A 19,730-nucleotide genomic window follows, 5' to 3' on the forward strand; every position below is an offset into this window, starting at 1 on the left:
AAGGAAATAATGAACGAAAAAGGATAGAAGATGAACAAAGAACATGAAAAAATGGAGATTTTCCTGGATTCAACCCAGGTACTCTATCCACGACCGGTAGGCAAGGGTGTTTTACTGGCCAGGTCCGTAAAACTTCGCTCCATAATAAAATATTAATTAGCCTATATTTTCCTACATTGAGGCCTACATTAGCCCTAACTCTTTAGAATCTCTCAACATCATACAAAGCAAAACCTCTGCGTATACATGCATCCAACGTATATTATAATACGTACGGTTTCGTAATGTTTATGTCCAACTAGCAAACGCCTAAATCACTGCTAAAATAGTCCATCTTAAAACTATGAAATTTTTCAAAATGAAAAAAATCCGGAGATAGAAAGAACCCAATTCTAATGTAGTGCATGTTATACAAATTAATTTGAATTTAGGTATTGCACAAATCGAGCTCATGTAGTTCAGTAGACCTTTCCTGTTTATTCATATTCAACTTGACGTACCTCAAATTATAGGTCGCTAGTGTTATCATTCATCCAGTGATAATAATAATCACTAATCAAATAACATGATTGTTTAAACAAAATGAAATTGGCACGCAATAGTAGTTTCAAATGACACTTCGATTAATGTAGACTTAAATATTATATTTATATAATACATACATTTGTAGCTTTGGTTTGTTTTATTATCTCAGATCATTTCATTAAGGGAGGTGGAATGGGCGTGGTCCAAGACCCCTCAAAAAAATTTTCCAAAAAACATTTTTTGCCATATTTTGTTTAAGAAAATCATAAGCTATCAGGTCAGCCAGATAAAGTTAAAAATTTCCTTTTCAAAATGCGAATTTGAGGGGAATTTCATCTCTTTCAATTTAAAACGATTTATGGCAGCGTTGACTTGCTATACATGCCGTAACCAGTTTGGTTTACGACTGGTGGGAGACTAATCAACGAATCAGCTGATCAGCTGGATTGGTATGTACACACATGCGAAGAAGAATTCCAGTCATCTTATTCTTTCTAGTGAATAATTCAACCACTAATATTACTTTTACTGATATCCTGGCATGCCTGGAGAAAGAAAGAGGCGTCGTTAGCAGCTATCACCTATAAGTAAGTACCGTACTTCAGTCTAAAAATATGTGTGACGTGTGTTTAGTAACTTAGCCCGGGTAACAACATGGGTACACCCATTGAATGTGTGTCATCAGCCCTCAGATCGGCCCTCAGACACACACATACAGGCATAGAGTTCTGCAGTAGCATGTTTTGTTGACATTTTGTGTAATGTTTACATCCATGACAGTTCTAATACCATCATCAGACAACTCAAATACAAAGGATGTCAGTTGGCAATCTTAATGTTATGCAATCAAGTTTACAACACTATCACTCTTACAATGAGCAAAAAGTCACTCAGGTACGCAATTCAAGGACCAATATTGATTACCTGAAGTGGCCTACTGCAAATGACCAGATATAACCTTTCTCATTTTCATGTTGTTTTGCAATAACAAAACCATGTTTTCCTTGATTTTGGTATGAAATTGAGCAAATAGAATTAATTGTCATGTCAATTTGGAGTTATTAGGGGCAACTAAAACTGATATAAGGTAAGTTTTATATGTTTGGAATCTGTATTGCCTATTCTGAAGGAATTATTGCCATGTAAACAAACCATCCCTTGGCCAATATGGACATGGTGTACAGCTATTCAGTACACTGTTTTCCATGGGTGACTGTAGAAACCCATGGATTCGATCCATGTACAACATGGGTAAGCTTTTAGTAAACATGATAAAGATATTTAGCATTCTCTCGGTCGGGGCTGTTCCCGGGCATGCCGGGGACTGTTCTATCTATTGCACTATACCTACTTCTGACGTAGGGGCTGTGCAATAATTATGAGCCCAGGGGTTGCGGGGTGGGGGGTGGGTGTGATGTAAATTGCCACCCCCCACCTGGAAAAAAAGTCCACTTGTACAAAATAAGCACCCCCTAATGCCCTATAAAAATTCCTGGCGGTAAAATGGGGGGGGGGGGGGGGCCAAGAAATTTTTCCCGAGCCGAAAGGGGTGGGGCAAGCAATTTTTGGCAAGCCGAGCCGAGGGGGGGAGCAAGTGATTTTTGGCACACATGGGTGCCTTGCTCGAGAAGAGATAGCCAATAATTTGTTCACCGATAGCTTCACATTCTATAGGTATGCCAGGCAAACACATTTGCTAGTCAGCCAAATTCGCCGACAATGTCAATGCATTTTTACATAGAAATTTAAAACTTGTGCCCGAAGAAAGAAACCTACATAAATATGTTTTCTATACTTCACTTGACCCAAATATATGATTTTTTATGGTGATAAGTCACTCGCACATGGAATTTTAGAGGGATTTTGATAGCAGTTCCATTAAAAAAATCTGCTATCATAATGAGACTAAGATCTAGAAACACCCCCGAAATGACGTTTTGGGGAATTTTGCTAGCTGAATCTTTTTGACATTGTTTGATGAAAGTCAATCTTTGACAAGATGTAACTTTGCTACGGAAAGTGCTATGAAAAAAAGGTTTTCAGTTTTGGCTTTGTTTACTCAAGGGCTTTAATTTGATATATAAAATGATGCAGTTTGATGGCAAATTTGAATTCACCTAGCATACCTACATTCTAGAGACCATTGCATTCAAAATCTAGTCGGATTCGCTGAAGCATGACACGTACCGTGTAAAGCAATGGAAGTTCAGAAGTAAAATAGTAAATTACACAGCTGATCACGACAGACGATCGCATCAAAAATGTTGCTAAAATTAAACTTTAGCAAAATTTTAGACTGTTCAAAATAGGCAAATCTTGTTCAAAAGATACCGTACTGTAGTTGACTCATCAAAATAATTTTCATCCAAATTTCAACATTTAAACAGAATAAATATAACAAAAGATTGCACCGCTGTCCCACCGAAAAACATTTTAGCAATGCACTCTAGCATCGAATGCGTAACTATCGTGTGCAAAAAAAATTGAAATTCGAAGCTAGAGTTATCAAGTAAGGGGCACCTTTTAAATAAAACACTCTAAAATGGCTTTATAAAGGAAAACAGTTACGGAAACACTTTGCCAATTTCCTGCTCGCTGCGTTCACAAGTATCATGTAGATAAGGCTTCCTCAAATATGTTGAAGTGCCACATGAAATAAAAGAAAACAGCAAAGTGCCACTCAATGGCTGCTTTAGCACCTGGGGTGGGGGAGCCAGAGGGGTGTCCCCCCTGTGAAGCTATCGATTTTTAAAAATTTGAGGTGCAAATGACGCCATTTGGTGCAATATTTTGTACTATTTTAGCCGTTGGTAGAGGACATAAAAAGGGCAGAATGGCAGTCAGGAAGGGCATATTTTACCTGTATAAAATTTTGTGTCAATAAAATACATCATATAAAAAATTCGATATATACATGTACATCATGCATTATCTATAGTATATTCCTTTGCTAAATCGTAAATGAAAAATTGAAATGTAGAATATTGGAGATATTCCTGCTGGATGAAGTGTGATCAAGGCATTTGATTTGATTTTTATTTTATCCATTCTGATGGATAAATCACAAATAGTACCACAAATAGTCTTGGAAGCTACAATCAAGGAATTTAATAGTTGGTACACCTTGACAATATGTTGGAACTCTTCATTGCCGCTCTGAGAGTTAAGTGAAATTAGTATAACTATGTTTGATGAGAAGTACATACCTTCTCCTTTCCTCTTCCCTACGCCATTCCCCCTCAATCAATGTTGGGGAGACTGGAGAGCCCAATGGAAAAAGTGCTTTCATCAACATTGAACTGGGGAGAGGGGTGGCGATTTACATTTAGTATGCCCGAGTGTACCAACATTAATTTCTTTGATTGTAGGGCTTAGGCAGCCAGCAAATGTTACACACCCAAATTTGTACACGTCCAGTTTTTGCCCACATGGCCTATACTTTGTACACAAATGTTTAAATTTACACACCCAGTTTTTTCAATTTACACACCCAAACCTTCAAATCTTGCCTAAGACCCTGCGAAGTGATCCATGGATGTTCTTTAATAAAATTATTTTTTATGTGCAAATGCCCCCTGCCCCCTAGTAGTGCCACCACTGTTTAGAACTGAGGTATACTTTTATTTAGACATTTGATGAATTTAGTTGTACAGCTGTCTTTCAAAAGTTTCTTTAAGGGTGGTTATTAGGAGAAGGGAACTAATTATGGTGAATACAGTACCTGTAGGCTACTTGTGTGACGTTGACAGCTAAATAAATTTGAGCCAATTTTTAACTTTCATTCAATCTCCATGAACTTTGCCAGTAAGTGTTATAATTATACTGAACTGTTTTACTACTTCCAGATGGTGGAGCTTACTCCAGGCATGGCAGTGTTTGTGTTTCCAAGTACACTGGATATGGAGAAGACATTTGCAAAACTATGTAGAAGATTGATGGATGATTTTTACAGTGGGGCAGAACAGGATTAGATGTGATCAAACAAGACCATGAATGACACACACCAGCCATTGTTGGTAAGAACAGCTATTCCTGTATATATGTTTCTTTTCATGTTGCCTGGTGTAGCTAGGGGGTTGTGCGCCAAGGGCAAGGATACAAAATGGATGTGCCCCAAAGCTGTGAAAGTACCAACTTGTCAAAATTATCACTTGGTCATTTTGTGAAATGCAGTTACACAAATATCTAGAAACAAAATCAGTGGCTCCAGAATAGGGTACATCTCGTGCCCCTCATCACCTCATGTCACACAAATTTCTTGTCCCCATTGCAAATTTAAAATTATTCCAAAGTCGTTTTGGGGGTCAATAGCCATACCATATGCATAAGGCAGCTATTTTATTCATGCATTGTGTACATTACAAATGACTGCTGTACTAGTAACTTAGTACTTACTACTATCAATGAATAAAAGATGATCAAAATAACAGTCTTACTCAAAAAATAACAAGGCCAAGTTTATGTAAACAAAATTGGCTGCCATTTGCTGTCTTTACTGTGTAATTGTGAATACATAACGTTACTGTTTTTGTGCCAACTTTGACCTGTTAGGCTGATACTACTACAGAAGAGTGATCGCACACTTGCACATTTATAGACCTTGCTCAATTTGATGAGACAGCAGTCACAGCACCCAATATGTTAAAAGAATGGAGGCTGAGGTTCTTCAAATCTTCAGATGGGAGTTCTCAGCAGAGGTGGTTTATATCGTGAAGTTGTGGATAGGTAGTGGTGAGCAAACTCAGAAGTTTAAAATTCTAGAGCATTGTAGATGCTAGGCCACATGAAAGACAAAGTATGAAGCAGAATGACGTAAATAATCATGACACATATATGCCTTATTGGAACTGGATTTGGGAAACCCTCATCAGTGTCTACAGAAATGACTCCATCTGCAGCCCTTGCTGATCTAGCTGTGCAATGTGCATGATCCTTGGATCACACTTCATATTCCAGAGATAAACAATATGGTCTTGATTTCCTTTCCCCAGAATGTTGAGACTCTGAAGCATACATGTACCAAAGCATCACTCAATGACATTAATGCCCTCAATATCAATGAGCGTTGAGCATGGAGTAAAACCCAGCTCTGATTTCCTGCGAGTGCCAATCGAAGATATCCAATCTCAAGATTTGAAGAACCTCAGCCCTCTGGCTAGCCCTCTAAGTTTCCTCCCTCATGACCAGCACTTGAATCCTATCACAACTTTTGGGCTTGGCAAGTCCATGATCAGGGATGTAGCTACAGTGGGCGGTGGTGGGCGGTAGAGCCCACCAATCGGTTTTGGAGTCTATCACTCGGCTCCAATTTTAGCATTGGAGCCCACCACTCAGAGGCCAAAATTGCACCATTTTATTGAATTAGTTAAGAATTTGGTCTATTTTGGCAAACAATTTCCACCTGGGAACCAAGGGAGAACAATGCCAGTGCATTGATTGGTCACCCCAGGTTAAATAAGAAATAAATAAATAAATAAATAAATATGCAAGATTTTCATCAAATGCCACCCAGCAGTAAAAATATCCTAGCTACAAGTTAACCCTGTCCATGATATGACCATCACAGACTGTGGCTGCTTATAATCATGTGTATTAAGTTGAACAATCAAACTCGGGTTGTGCCTGCGAGCTCGTATGGCGAGACAAGGCTGTTTGGCGGTTCGTAGACTGAGCCCAAGTTCAATTTTTCAGCATACGCACGGTCATTAATAGCTGTAATCTGTGGCCCTCACTGACTTCATGAGCCCAAAAATAGTTCAAGCAGGGAGGAAATCTTAGAAGGCCTTGAACAAGGCTACCCTCGAGCTCATCAGGCCTGTGTGTGTTGTCTCATCAAATTGAGCAAGGTCTAGATGCAAGTGTGTGATCTCAAGTCTGTAGTATTATCTGCCTAACAGGTCAAAGTTAGTACAAATAGGAAAGTTATGAATATTTTAGCAATTTCACAATTACACAGTAAAGACAGCACAAGGCAGCCATGTGTGTTTAGGCACCAGAAACAAATCCGTTCGATCTTTGGATCGACCGTCGATGTTGCTTCGATGCTTGTTATTAATGAACTATCAACTAATTAATCAGAATTAATGCTAAATTTATATTGGTCAGTATCACTACAGGCACATATTACTATTTTATCACAATTAAAAATAGTAAATTAATTGATTCCATAATTAATAAGGATCGACCAAGCATCGATGTTCGATCGGAAGATCGAACTAATTTGTTTCTATTGCCTTACATAAACTTGGTCTTTGTAGATAGCTCCCTTATGTTTAATTTTGAGACAAGTATGCTTTTTTAACATCTTTAGTCATTAATAGTCCTAAATGCATGAACTAAAATGCATAAGGCAGCAATAATTTCTAACATTAACATTAGGGTATGGTCATTTCAGCATCACGGAGGCCCCCTATTATGATTTTGGAATAATTTTAAATTGGGTATGCAGTAATATATTGACCAATGGCATGTTTTGAGACTAGGGACAAGAAATTTGCTTGACAAGAGGGCATGAGATGCACCTTACTCCAGAACCAGGAAAGGTTGGGACTGGGGTGGCACCCAGCATACGAAATATGGCCGGTCAGCCGGCCATTGGCATGTAACTTTTTGGCCTGGCCGGAAATTTCCTGACTGGCATCTAGTTGGCTGGCCGGTAACTTTTTAAGGTCAAGCCTGGCTGGCCTGTAACTTTTTGAGGCATATTTCGAACACTGGTGGCACCTAGGTTTCATTATCATTGAGGTATAGGACTTTTTATTTTTTTGGAGGAGAGCAGATAGGGCAACTACTTGATTATATTTCTACATGTTCATACTACATACTCTGAAAATTTTAGAAAATTCGCACGAGTCCGTTTTTTTTAAATCACATTTTGTTCCTAAAATGGGGTTATAGCGCCCTCAACGGGCACTCTCTCCATAGGGCTACATGTAAAGACCAGTTATAGACAAATGGCCCTAAAATAAAACGGACTCGTGCGAATTTCCTCAAATTTTGCATATGATGTAGATTTAACATCTGGAATGTAATGCAAGTGATGCCGTTGCTGCTCTCCTAAATTCATTTTTAAAATGTCCGCCCCAGACCAAGGTGGGCACCCCCAATATACGCCACAGTATCGTTGTGATGAAAATGAGATTTTAATATGAAAATTTTAATGTACACAAAATCATATAGATCTACATCATGGTTTGTATTTACACGGTGCACTCAAACTAGCAATTTTGAGTTAAGATGTTATGTCCCTGAGCCCTTGATTTCTTGTTTATTAGGGAACTAATTATGGTGACAATTAATTGAAGATAATATATACAATGATTTTGTACATTGTAATAGTGTTTTAGGAATGAGAACATTTCAACAGAGGTATGTCAATAATAATCGTATTTTTTTTCTATCCACAGCATACACACTTGCTTCACAACTTGATGTGGATACTGTTACAGAAGCCAAGCGAGCATCTTAAAAATAAGGAATACATTTACCATGTTTACAGGGGTTGCTATCCCACAATAAGAAGATCCAGAAGACATTAATGTGGGCATCATTGTGAATCTTGGAACTCAGTACCCTCCTCAAGCCACGTCAAGCTTCACTATTTTCTTCTTCTTCTTGGATACCGCTTTACGATGATTAAGTTTAGACTTATCAAAATGAACTTCTGGGTGAAGCTTGAACTAATAAAAGCATTCGTATGATTAAGGTTAAACTTGGCTTTCGCTTTCAGGCATTATTATCGTGAACCGATGCATGGTGACAAATTGAACGCATAAATGGTGAGACAATGAAAATCCTTTTGGATGCATGGTGAAGCTTGGCCCAACAGAACACTTTATATAGTGAAAGTTGACTTCAAATTTGTGAGCAAAAAGTAAGCTGATCGAGGTGAAGCTTGACCTCCAATATCAGTTAAGGTGAACAAGGATGAATGCTTCAGGTTGGCTCAAAAGTGCTGAATGACCTTTGCATAAAAGACAATTTTTTGTGCATTTAGGGGGCTGTCATTTTCTTCAGAATGGGGTCATGAATATACTAGGGGTCATACAAATTGTATACCAAAAATAGTGAGGGTCATAATTTTTACACCAAAAAAGGAGGTTATAATTACTACAGTTTCCTTCAAAGAAGAATGGCACTTGATGTTTACATTTTGAGAGTGGGCACAGTGTAAACACGGTAGTAGGGTTCTGATCAGTGGCGTAACTAGGTTTGGTAGCGCTTGGGGCAAGAAACAAAATTTGCGCCCCTACACCCCCCAGAATATCTTAGACGTGGGAAATTTTTGAAACATTTGCGCGCGGGACGCGCGAAATTTTGGACAAATAAGGCCTACCACTAATTAATTTTGGTTACTAGAAGTTGAATATCGGTCTTAAAATGTTCTTTCAATTGATTTTGTGCTGAAAATTTTGACATTCATCGCTTGGAGGGGCGCGGAATCGATGCTGAATTGGTCAATTTGGTGCCCCCTTAAGGGTAGCGCCGGGGCACATTGCCCCCTCTGCCCCGGTAGTTACGGCACTGGTTCTGATTGGCTGATTCAATCGTCTGACAAACATAACTACAGACGTGATAATTTGATTGGCCGATTACGCGCCTTAGACATTGGTCTGCGCAAACAAAGCTCCTTGTATATGTCGCTCATTAACAGAATAACAGGGCATTCGCGTCAATCTGAGCAAGGGCTGCCGTTCTTCTCTGAAAACGAGTGAAAGGGCGTGTGACTTTAAAAAAATGTGGGTGCCCTACAAGCACATTTACACTTTCCATCACAAATTTTACAATCTTTAGTTACAATGACAAAATAATGTTTCTGTACTGTGCACACCTTTCCATCAAACACACATTTCTTAACTTTTTTTTGGAAATTTGTCTCTGGTATGCGTACAAAAGGGCGGTCATCAAAATATTCCGCCAAAGATAGGGGGTCACAAAATTTTCAGCCCACGATGGAAGGGGTTCATAAAAATCGACTCTGCTCACTGACATATTCATGACCCCTCACCTTTGTTTCATAACCACTAAGGCCAAATAAAAAAATAAACATGTTTCATGTCCCCTCCGGCTTCCTTTTTTGAGGTTTCTTCAATTATATTTTTATTTTTTGAAATTCAGTTACAACTTTTCAAAAAAATATGTCTAGGAAGTAGAGATGCTTTCTATAGTCTTGCTAATATACAAGGAACACTTTTATAAGGTTTTGTGATAGTTAGAGGGGGCCTATCTCTCAGAACAACAAATAAAAAGAGGCCTCCTCCTTTTTCCAGGCATTATTGTATGTATACGCTAAAACAGCTCTAATTTTGGGTATTTACACTGATTTTGCGATAAAAATACAAAATAAAAAGGCCCTCTTCCTCCTTTTTTCAAAAACCCGGACGTGAAATATGTTTATTTTTTACTTGGCCTAAGGTGTAGGACATTTTTTGTTTTAGCTATAGCCCCCACTCCAGACGTATTTTTAATTGGACTTGCTCAAGTGGCATTTTCTATTTTATTACACAATTTGTTGCCATTTTTTATGAACTTGTAAGTTAATATTAATCTCCATAGACTTTACATGTAAAATGAAAAGGTCCATAAAAAAAGAACGGTAACAAATTGTGTACTAAAATTTGCACAAAATGCTAATTGAGCAAGCACAAATGCAATGCACTAGTTTTCGTGAGGGGCTATACAAAATATTTTTATGTATTGTATATATATGGTCTTTAAAAAAATAAAATGTCCATCTGAAACATAGGTGCCCTCCATGCCCGAAGAAAATAACAGCCCCTTTAATAGCAGCCACATATCCTGGCTATATGCACCTGGTCAACTTTACAAGCAAAAGTTGATGGTAAACTTTTTTGTTACACCCTGTATATCCCTTTTCTGTATCTTTTGTGTAGTTATGTCAATGCTATTGTTGATAGTAAAGTAATTGTGTATTTTTGTATCACACAGAGCATACTGCATGATATATAGTGTAGCACACTGAGCAAAGTGCATGCTGCTCTCTCTGCATGTATCATATTAAAAAGGGCATTTTGTTTGTATTGCATGGTTTGCATTAACCAATTTTTTAGGAGCTTCAAAACATGTATTCATAATGATAGTCAGAAATGAGTGAACTATTTTGCATCTGACGATCATGTCAATCCTCACCACGGCCTGTGATATGTTTAACTTTAAAAGCACACAATCAGAGACAATGGCCAATGTGTCTGAACTTTAGGAAGGAAAAGGGCAACTTTTCTAGGAATTGTTTTCTAGCATTAGTTTCCTATTACTAAGACCTAACTTTTTAGAGAGTTTGTATGTTTAAAGGTAAAAAAACTAACCATAGGGCATGCTGTTTCCCGATGGGTTAGAAATTTCAATCATCAAGAAAAAATGTATACAAACAAACTGTTTCTGAGTTTGATTGACAGGTGAACTAGGCCTACATTGAAGTATCTTTAAAGGAAGTCTCTGGCATTCACAACATTATGCCTTATATGTAAAAAAATAACTATCAAGCACGAATCACATGGTTTTATTTAAAACAAACTCTTCGTGACCATAAAAGCAATTAAAAACACCCCGTCTCTCAACGGGCGATATTCAAAATTCCTGGGCGCTGAAATTGTCGAGTGTAATGACAATTGAGTACCGGTACAAATAACCATTATGTCATTGCACTTGGACAGATTCAGCGCGGGAATTTTGAATATCGCGTGTTGAGAGCCGACTGTTTGTATTCGTTTTTATAGTCAATATGAGTTTGTTTTAAATAAACCATGCGATTCATGCTTCATAATTATTTTTCTAACATATAATTATAAGTCACAATGCTATGATTGCCGGAAACTCTGATTTTATGCATCATTTTGTGCATATTGGCATATGTGAAATTTATTAAGTTATTTTTTTGTTAATAAGGCCGATATCAAACAAATTAAGAAACTGTTTCTGGAATGTCGTCTCAAGATAAAAAAAAAAAAGTATTTTTGTGTTATGATGTAGCAACAAAGGAATATTCTGTCCCAAGGTATAGGCAGTAGTATTAACTTTGAGATCATTCATCCATGGTAGAAATATCATGCAATGAAATTTGACCAGCCTCCTTTAATGTTACTTACACCTAAACCTTGATGTACATTATAAATTGAAGGCTTTAAGGTGGTACTACACCAGTAGCGTAGCCAGCAGGGGGGGCAGGGGGGCAGAGTGCCCCCTGACAAAAAAATGAAAGAAAAAAGTGCCCTTTACAAAAAAATGAAAGAGAAAATCAGGAGGGCAAAGGAAAAGAAAAGGGCAAGGAGCCCTTTTCTAGCAAAATTCAGGGCCAAAATAGTGTAAAATACAAAATTTTTCGCGCTACGCGCGCACATTGTAACAATATAGCCCTTTTCAGCCGGATAATGGGCGAAAATAATGTAAAATACCATCTTTTTCGCGCTGCGCGCGCACATCATCCCAATAAGGCCTTTTTCTGGAAGCTCGAAGACATACAGTCTCTATGTATTGTATGATGCAACTGCAATTTTTTTCGTCTGTGCCCCAAAAATTTTATTTTGCCCCCCCTGACCAAGAAAGCTGGCTACGCCCCTGTACTACACCCCTTGATAAATTTTGTGACTAATTTTGCATTTTTCTTAAAAAATTACTACACTCCGGTAACAAAAGTTATGTATAATACTTCACTGACATTTCAGTGATTGAAGACAAGTGGTTCATTATATATGTTAAGAAATGAGGTACATTCTAGCAGTACCTCTTTTCTTATCATCAATAACATACCGCTTGTCTTGAGTCACTTAAATTACAGTGTAGTAACTGGATTCCTTTCCCATATATAATATACATAACTTTTAATTGTTACCAGTGTATTGTATTCAACCTAATTAGCTCTTTGGGTGCTTACACAAGACAAGCGGTTCGATACTTGTGATAGAAAATGAGGTACATGTACCACTAGGATGTACCTCATTTCTATAGTATCATATTTACTGAACCGCTTGTTGTCTTGATTCACTGAAATTTCAGTATAGTAATTGGATTCCTTGCCCCAATAATATACATAACTTTTGTTACCAGTATATGTTATTAATTTTGAGAAAAATGCAAAAATAGTCACAAATTTACCACAGAGGTGTAGTACCCCTTAAATGGGTTATGATCAAGTTTGAAAGTGCAAAGTTCAATGACCTTTTTCCACTGAATGAGAGGTGTTGTTGAAATGGCTCCATAGCCTAGATTAAAAGTGCTATTTCTCAGCCAAATATGACAACTTGTAGTGCATATGAACTGAAATCTGAAATCATTGGATTTTGAAATGTTTGCAAGCTCAGAGACATAGCATTTTTTTGGAAAATGGCATCAAGGGTGTATTAAATTCATATTGTTTCGATATCTATGCTAGTCCTGTGGTGAGTCTGTTGACATAATAAAACAATACAAAAACTTAATCTCGAATTCGAAGCATCAACTGAAACACTCCCGGGGAAGCAATTCAACAAATGGGGACGCTTTATAGTTATACATTTAGTAAGTTGTTATTCGGCACTGTCATGTTATAACAGTATGATATAATACAATACAAGTGGCAAATGATGTCAGTAATTTATATTCAACAAACACATTTATTACAAATGGAGATAACTTTATTTAGCAAATAAAAGATATTAATGATTAAGTACAAACTTGTGATAAAGTGTCTGTTTTTCATTGTTATTATTCAAACACATTGTTATACACCAAATGGGCTATTCCAGTTGAAATCCATACACCCCCTATGGAATACATGACCTTAATCTTTGACACAGGGGATATAGATTCCAAGTGGAGTCGCCGAATTCAGGTAACCACAATTGAAATTCACACTCCCTGGGAGATTAAGGTCATATCTTCATATTGGGCTATTCCAGTTAAAATCCACACTACCCCTGTGGAAGATTTTGGAAATACCTTCCACAGGGGAGTATGTTTTTCAAATGTAATTGGTCAGGGTTAATCATTTTGAAACCCATACACCCCCTGCATTATGGCTTTACCTATATCTTCCACAGATGGAGTGAGTATTTCAAATGGAAGTTACCCAACTGTCTATTCTATTCGAAAACTCATACGCCATCTGTGGAAGACTTTGGCTAAATCTTCCACAGGGGTAGTGTGGATTTCAACTGGAATAGCCCAATGACCAAGTGGATGGTGGGAATATTGGCTGCTCATGATAGAAAGTGTGCAAATTATTACCCCAAGGTGATCTGGAGAGTATAGGTCTACTATTTTCCAAGACTGAAGGCAGAGGGAAAATAGTAGGCCTACATTCTCGAGTCACTGAGGGGGTAATGGAATTCAGTATTCCCTGAATACAGGTCAGTCAAGAAGACGATATCAAGGTTACGATGTTGGTAAGGGGCGCACCATTAGATTTCCAGGGGGCATGGGAGTTTTTTGAAGAAAAAAAAACTTCGCCCACTAGTGAGACGAAAAAAAAAACTTCGCCCGCTAGTGAGACGAAAAAAAAAATTTTGCCTCACTGATGAGTAAAAAAAAATTCCCCCAACCAACTTTGTATAAAAGTATACATTAAAATTGAAAAAAAAAATATCTAGCCTTTGGAGGCGAAAAAAAAAATGAAACTACACAAATGAAAACCCATGATTCCTTATTATATTATAGGTCATACACACATGTAGCTGGTTTTAATAGCAAAACAAAAATCTACCAGAACTTTTCTTTCTGAAAAAATGCTTTTTGGGAGGCCTATCCATGTATGTGAACCACAGACATTGGTTAGAGATCAGTGGGGTAATCTCCCGGGTAATGTACTATCCAGCGCCATAAAAATTTAAAAATATCTAGGACCCGTTTTTTATTTTTTTGAATTCAAGTTTTTAAATATTAATAATTTAAAACAAAATTTTGGCCCAAGAATTTTTTGTTGATGTACGATGTACGAAAAATGGCATTTTGGCCCACATTTGACCTCACAGATGAACTTATCAAGTCTTTGCCATTCTAAATATGTATACTTTTATATACTTTAGACCAACAATTTAGAGGCCTGAAAGTTTCCATAATTCCAGGTTTCAGACCAACCTTAAGGGGTATTACACCCTGCCCAATTTTGTGCCTATTTTTGCATTTTTTCTTACAAATTATAGTGCATTGGTGACAAGTAAGATATGTATATTATAGGGGCAAGGACTACAACTACTGCACTGAAAATTCAGCAACTCAAGGAAAATAGTTATTGATTTATTGATCAAATATTGGTTTTCCCTCATTTTTGACTGTAAATCCACAACTGTTGTCGGTGCTGAAATAAAATTTCCAGTGCATTAGTTGTAGTCCTTGCCCCTATAATATACATATCTTACTTGTCCCCAATGCGCTATAATTTTTGCGAAAAAATGCAAAAATAGGCATTAAAATTTGGCAGGGGTGTAGTACCCCTTAAAGTTGGACGTTTTGAAATTATAAGTGCAACAGTGTAATGTGTACAAAATCTTGAAAACGTACATGTTCATTTAAAAATGATTTGATATACCTGAGAATTATTTTCATCTTGTAGCGATAGACAACAAAAATATACCCTTCAAATATGAGAATGAAGTTCAATGAACCATGTTATTATATAGCCATAGCTAGTGGGGGGGCCAGGTGGGGGCGCGAGTCAGTGGTAATAAGAAGTATTTACTAGGGAAAAAATGGAGGAGAAAATATTTGGTCCACCCTCTCACTTTGGTCAACAATTAAGTGAAATTGAGACACATCTTTAAAAAAAAAAAAAACCTCTGGGCAATGTGTTCCCAGCAAACACAAAAATGTTCTTAAAACGTTTATTCAACTAAGTTTAACACTAAGGTAACACTATTATATAGATTTAAAAGTCCATGCTCTCCTGATTACAAAACTGAAATTTTGATTTTAATTGGACATTCGGTTCTCAAGATATGGCCTGTCAAAATGGTACAAAACCAACAAATTGGCAACAACTTTCTTTTTATAATTTTCTTTATTTTTGGCATGAAGTGTTGTCAGGTAATTTTTTCATTATATATGCATGAATTATGCAAAGTAAAGTTTTCAGATACAATTATAAGAGGTATGGTAGTACTGAAACTTGGTACATGGGCTATACACATAAAATGCAACAAACCTATGGATGTATTTGGCAAATTTCCATAATTTGCATAAAAATAATTAGGACCCTAATCAACTTTTCTAATTAGTGGCCCTAATTGATTATGCAAATTGAAATTTGTCAAATGCAACTGTAATTTTGTAGCACCTTGTGTGTACTACCCATGTAACATGCCTCAGTACCTGCGGAATACTACCCTTTTTACATGTTTTTATTATTGCGGATGGTGTACATGCCCCTGCAGGCCACAATGGGGTATATGTAGGCTCTTTATTATTATTATAAGTGATCAGTGCTGATCACTATTGCCCAGGCGAGGACAAATTACTGACCAACTGTCCTGTTTTAAGCATTCCCTGGTTTTCCTACAAAATCATTATTTTTGTTGATGGGGATGGGTAAAAGCCACAGACTGCTACATGTATAAATTGATATAAACCCATTATAATTCTTTCCTAAATGACACTTGATAATTTGCATACCCTGTAGAGCGGTCACTGCCAGCCAATCCAATTACATAGCCCATCTCCATAACATAATAATTCATTTTATTTTAATCTTCCTTGAAACTAGCTTTTTTTTCTTTGAAAAACCCAAATTCTTCCTCAAAGGGGTAAAATTATTTCCTCCCCTGGTGTGTGTGGGGGTGTGTGGGGGGGGGGGTGAATAATAGAAGAATAGACGGCCCTGACATTTATTTGATGTCTGTAATCATACACTTCCAAGTATCAAAATTGAAATGTGTTCATGGTTATCCAAAGCAGTGTGTCAAATGTCAATAAACTTCCTATAAATATAATACATAATTAATGTCTCCGAGTCTGTTTACATCACTTGAAGAACACTGAATTGTCTCACTTAGAATCTGCAATTCCTTAACTATTGACACTCATCATAAAGCCAGTCATCAACAAAGCGTCATACACCATTTCACTTCAGTTGTGCTGATGTGGTTTTACACGGCATAGCTGTGAACTGAAAATGTCTGCTGCAGCCTTTATTGTTGTTTTATAAGATGAAATATCTTCTCTGTCTGTTTCTTTTACCTGCTCTACGAACAGTTTATTCAACTTTTTGAGTCTTTGAGGCTCTTATGACTCTTGAACACATGAATTCACAAACATAAACAGCTGGATTGCTGTATCTACAAAGTATACTCTACATGTACATTATTCCTGGGAGTTGAAGTTGAGTTGGTAATTAATATGGGATAAAATCCCTGTAGCATGTTGCATGATACTTCAAACCACTAGCACAACACAGTTTGTCCGGTCCTGTAAGCTGCTGCATGCACCTTCAGTCTTTGCTATGATTTGTCATCTACGGCTTTCGTCAATTTCTGTCCTTATGAAAGTACAAGATGTCAGAGCCCCTTGGCATCTCAATCTGCTTCCTTTGTGGCAGGGTATTTCACTTTGTTGCAGACAATGCAAATATGTGACAGCACATCTTTGGAGTGCTGCTGTGGCTGTTCAGTTGAACAAATACTTAACCGTTATATGCAAGTAGATGTTTTTTCCTTGGGAGTACATCCTCATCACTGCTTGTGTCCATGTCAGCAACTGCATTTGAGATACAAAACAAATGCGATTCAGTGTATGTGTAAAATATTTCCAGCATTATCAAAATGAAACTGCTTATATTGCCAAACAAAGGGTTTCCATGTGTTAGCCTAAATGCAATGTTTGTGATGCGAGAAATTAACATATAGGTGAGTTTGTCTAAGGGGTACTACACCCCTGCCCAATTTTGTGCCTATTTTTTGTATTTTCTCAAATATTAGAGTGCATTGATTGGTGACAAGTAATATGTATATTATAGGGGCAAGGACTGCAACTCTTGCACTGGACATTTTATTTCAGCACAGACAACAGTTGTGGAGTTACAGTCAAAAATGAGGGAAAACCAGTATTTGATCAATAAATCAATAACTACTTGCCTTGAGTCGCTGAATTTTCAGTGCAGTAGTTGTAGTCCTTGTATGCCCCTAACATATACATATCTTACTTGTATCAAATGCCCTATAATTTTTGAGAAAAATGCAAAAATAAGCACTAAATTGGCCAAGGGTGTAGTACCCCCTTAACCTGACCGACTGACGACTGTAAAAAAACCTCTGCTGAGTGTGATTTTTTGTTTCAATCAATGTGCACAAAGGGGTATATGACTCCAATTTGCCACTAAGTTTGCTCAATCTGTGGGAAATGTTGATTACAGCGAGAAAAGTGAACCAAATTATTTTGAATTTCTCGAAATAGGCAACATTTGCTCGAAAAGATCAAGTAAAATAATTGTCACAATATTTTGCTAAATTTCTGACATAAACACAAAAGTTCTCCTGTGTTGAAACCATGAAACGCAGAGTAAAAATGACTGCACTTACCACCTACCGTTTTGATATTTTAGTGTTCTCTATCGTAAACTAATGAAGCTCTCAGAGCCCAATTTTATGCTAGACTGGAGTGCGGGTGGTGCAGCCCCCCCAATTTGCAAAAGTATACAAAAAGCCCCAAAATGTAATAATTTGCAAGCGATTTTTAAAGCTTTTTTGGTCAAAATTTTTGGAAGAAAGTCTACTTCCACAAAATTGCCCCCCCCCCCAATCAGCACCCCCCACAAAGAATCATGGTTACGGTCTTGACAAAATAAACATCTTCCCCATAAATCCATTATCATATTATTATTAGCCTGGGAATGCATAAGTTTCACTTAGAGGCTTTGCAATAATTATGAGCCTTAGGGGAGGGTACCGTATATATATTTTTTTTTGGGGGGGGGGGTTTTAACGAGCCAAAAGGTGAGAGGGCAAGCAATTTTGGCTGGCTGGGAATGGGGGAGGTACAATTTTGGCATACATTTACAGAGCACCCTTTAAATTACACATGCTAAAATAGCAACACACTACAGAAACGTTTAAAAATGTACAATTTCCTGCTCGCTAATCATGTAATTATAAATCTGAGAAAAAAGTTTGCAAATTGGGAACCCAAAAATGTGGCATGTGCAAAGGGGGAAGGGGCAAAGATTTGTTGGCAGGCCGAGGGGGGGGGGGCAATTTTTGGTGAGCCAAGAAGGGGAAGGGATTTTTGGCCAGCTGAGAGGGAGGGGCAAGCGATTTTTGGCACATATTCATGCCGGGCCGCCTTTAAAATAAAACGCTCTAAAAAGGCTTAGGAAAAAAGTACCGAAACGCTTTTAATATGCAAATTTTCTAGCACGCTGCACTCGCAAGAGGATCTAGGCCATTTAAGGTTTGCAAATTGGGATCCCAAAAATTTGACATGTGTAAAGTTGGGGGAGCAAAGATATTTTGGCGGGCCGGGCCGGGGGGGGGGGGGCAAGCGATTTTTGGCAACCGTTTGGAAATCGGGGCTCACAATTTATTGCACCGCCCGGCCATCTTTTAGAATACCCTGGTACCATCTTTTTACATTCACAGTGTATGTGTATGGGTCGTTCATAAAAGATGACATTGAAAATCTGCAGTGGTAGGTAGGGTATTCCAAAAGAAATCCCACCGCCCCATATTGCACACAGCACAGCCCATAGTACACATATTCATAGCTGGCTTCATTTTCATGCTTTATATTAAAATCAAACATTACCTGGTTCAGGTTGAAGTTTTTGTTTCTTCTGCATCCTTTTGACCTTGTCTTTGTGCGCCGGGGTACGAACGATGTGTCTTAATGGCTATAACATCTTCTCTGGTGTGGTTATACATGTTATAATAACTATGATAAAGACTGCCGAATTTTGATCGCAACGTTTGTGATTCTTGTTTGAACATTATGCTATAGCTAGGCAAAATAATTCCATTGAATGATTATAGGGACTAACATTCACGGATAACTGGACAACAAATTTGAGCAGCAAACAGTCAGAAAAGTAGGAAAGAATTGCCATGTTTAGTGCATGATGATGATCATGATGTGAGTGATCTAACTTTTCTTCGCATGTTTGACCTCTGTGGGGAAATTCCCACTATGTAGTCTCATTCATATTACTTGTGCACGCTAAGCGCAATAGGACGTTAATAGGACGTGACATGAGATCGTACGTGATGATACTGATAAATATTTATATTTTT

At 37.5% G+C, this 19,730-nt stretch overlaps 1 long non-coding RNA gene across 1 annotated transcript; it reads left to right on the forward strand.

Moving 5' to 3' along the window:
- Nucleotides 1–950: 950 nt before the first annotated feature.
- LOC140164203 (uncharacterized) lies at nt 951–8,627 on the forward strand. Its single transcript, XR_011860502.1, has 3 exons — nt 951–1,112; nt 4,371–4,541; nt 7,932–8,627. It is a non-coding gene; the product is annotated as an uncharacterized lncRNA (long non-coding RNA).
- Nucleotides 8,628–19,730: the final 11,103 nt, after the last annotated feature.

Source organism: Amphiura filiformis, chromosome 11, assembly GCF_039555335.1.
Source record: "Amphiura filiformis chromosome 11, Afil_fr2py, whole genome shotgun sequence".
Classification (NCBI taxonomy): domain Eukaryota; kingdom Metazoa; phylum Echinodermata; class Ophiuroidea; order Amphilepidida; family Amphiuridae; genus Amphiura; species Amphiura filiformis.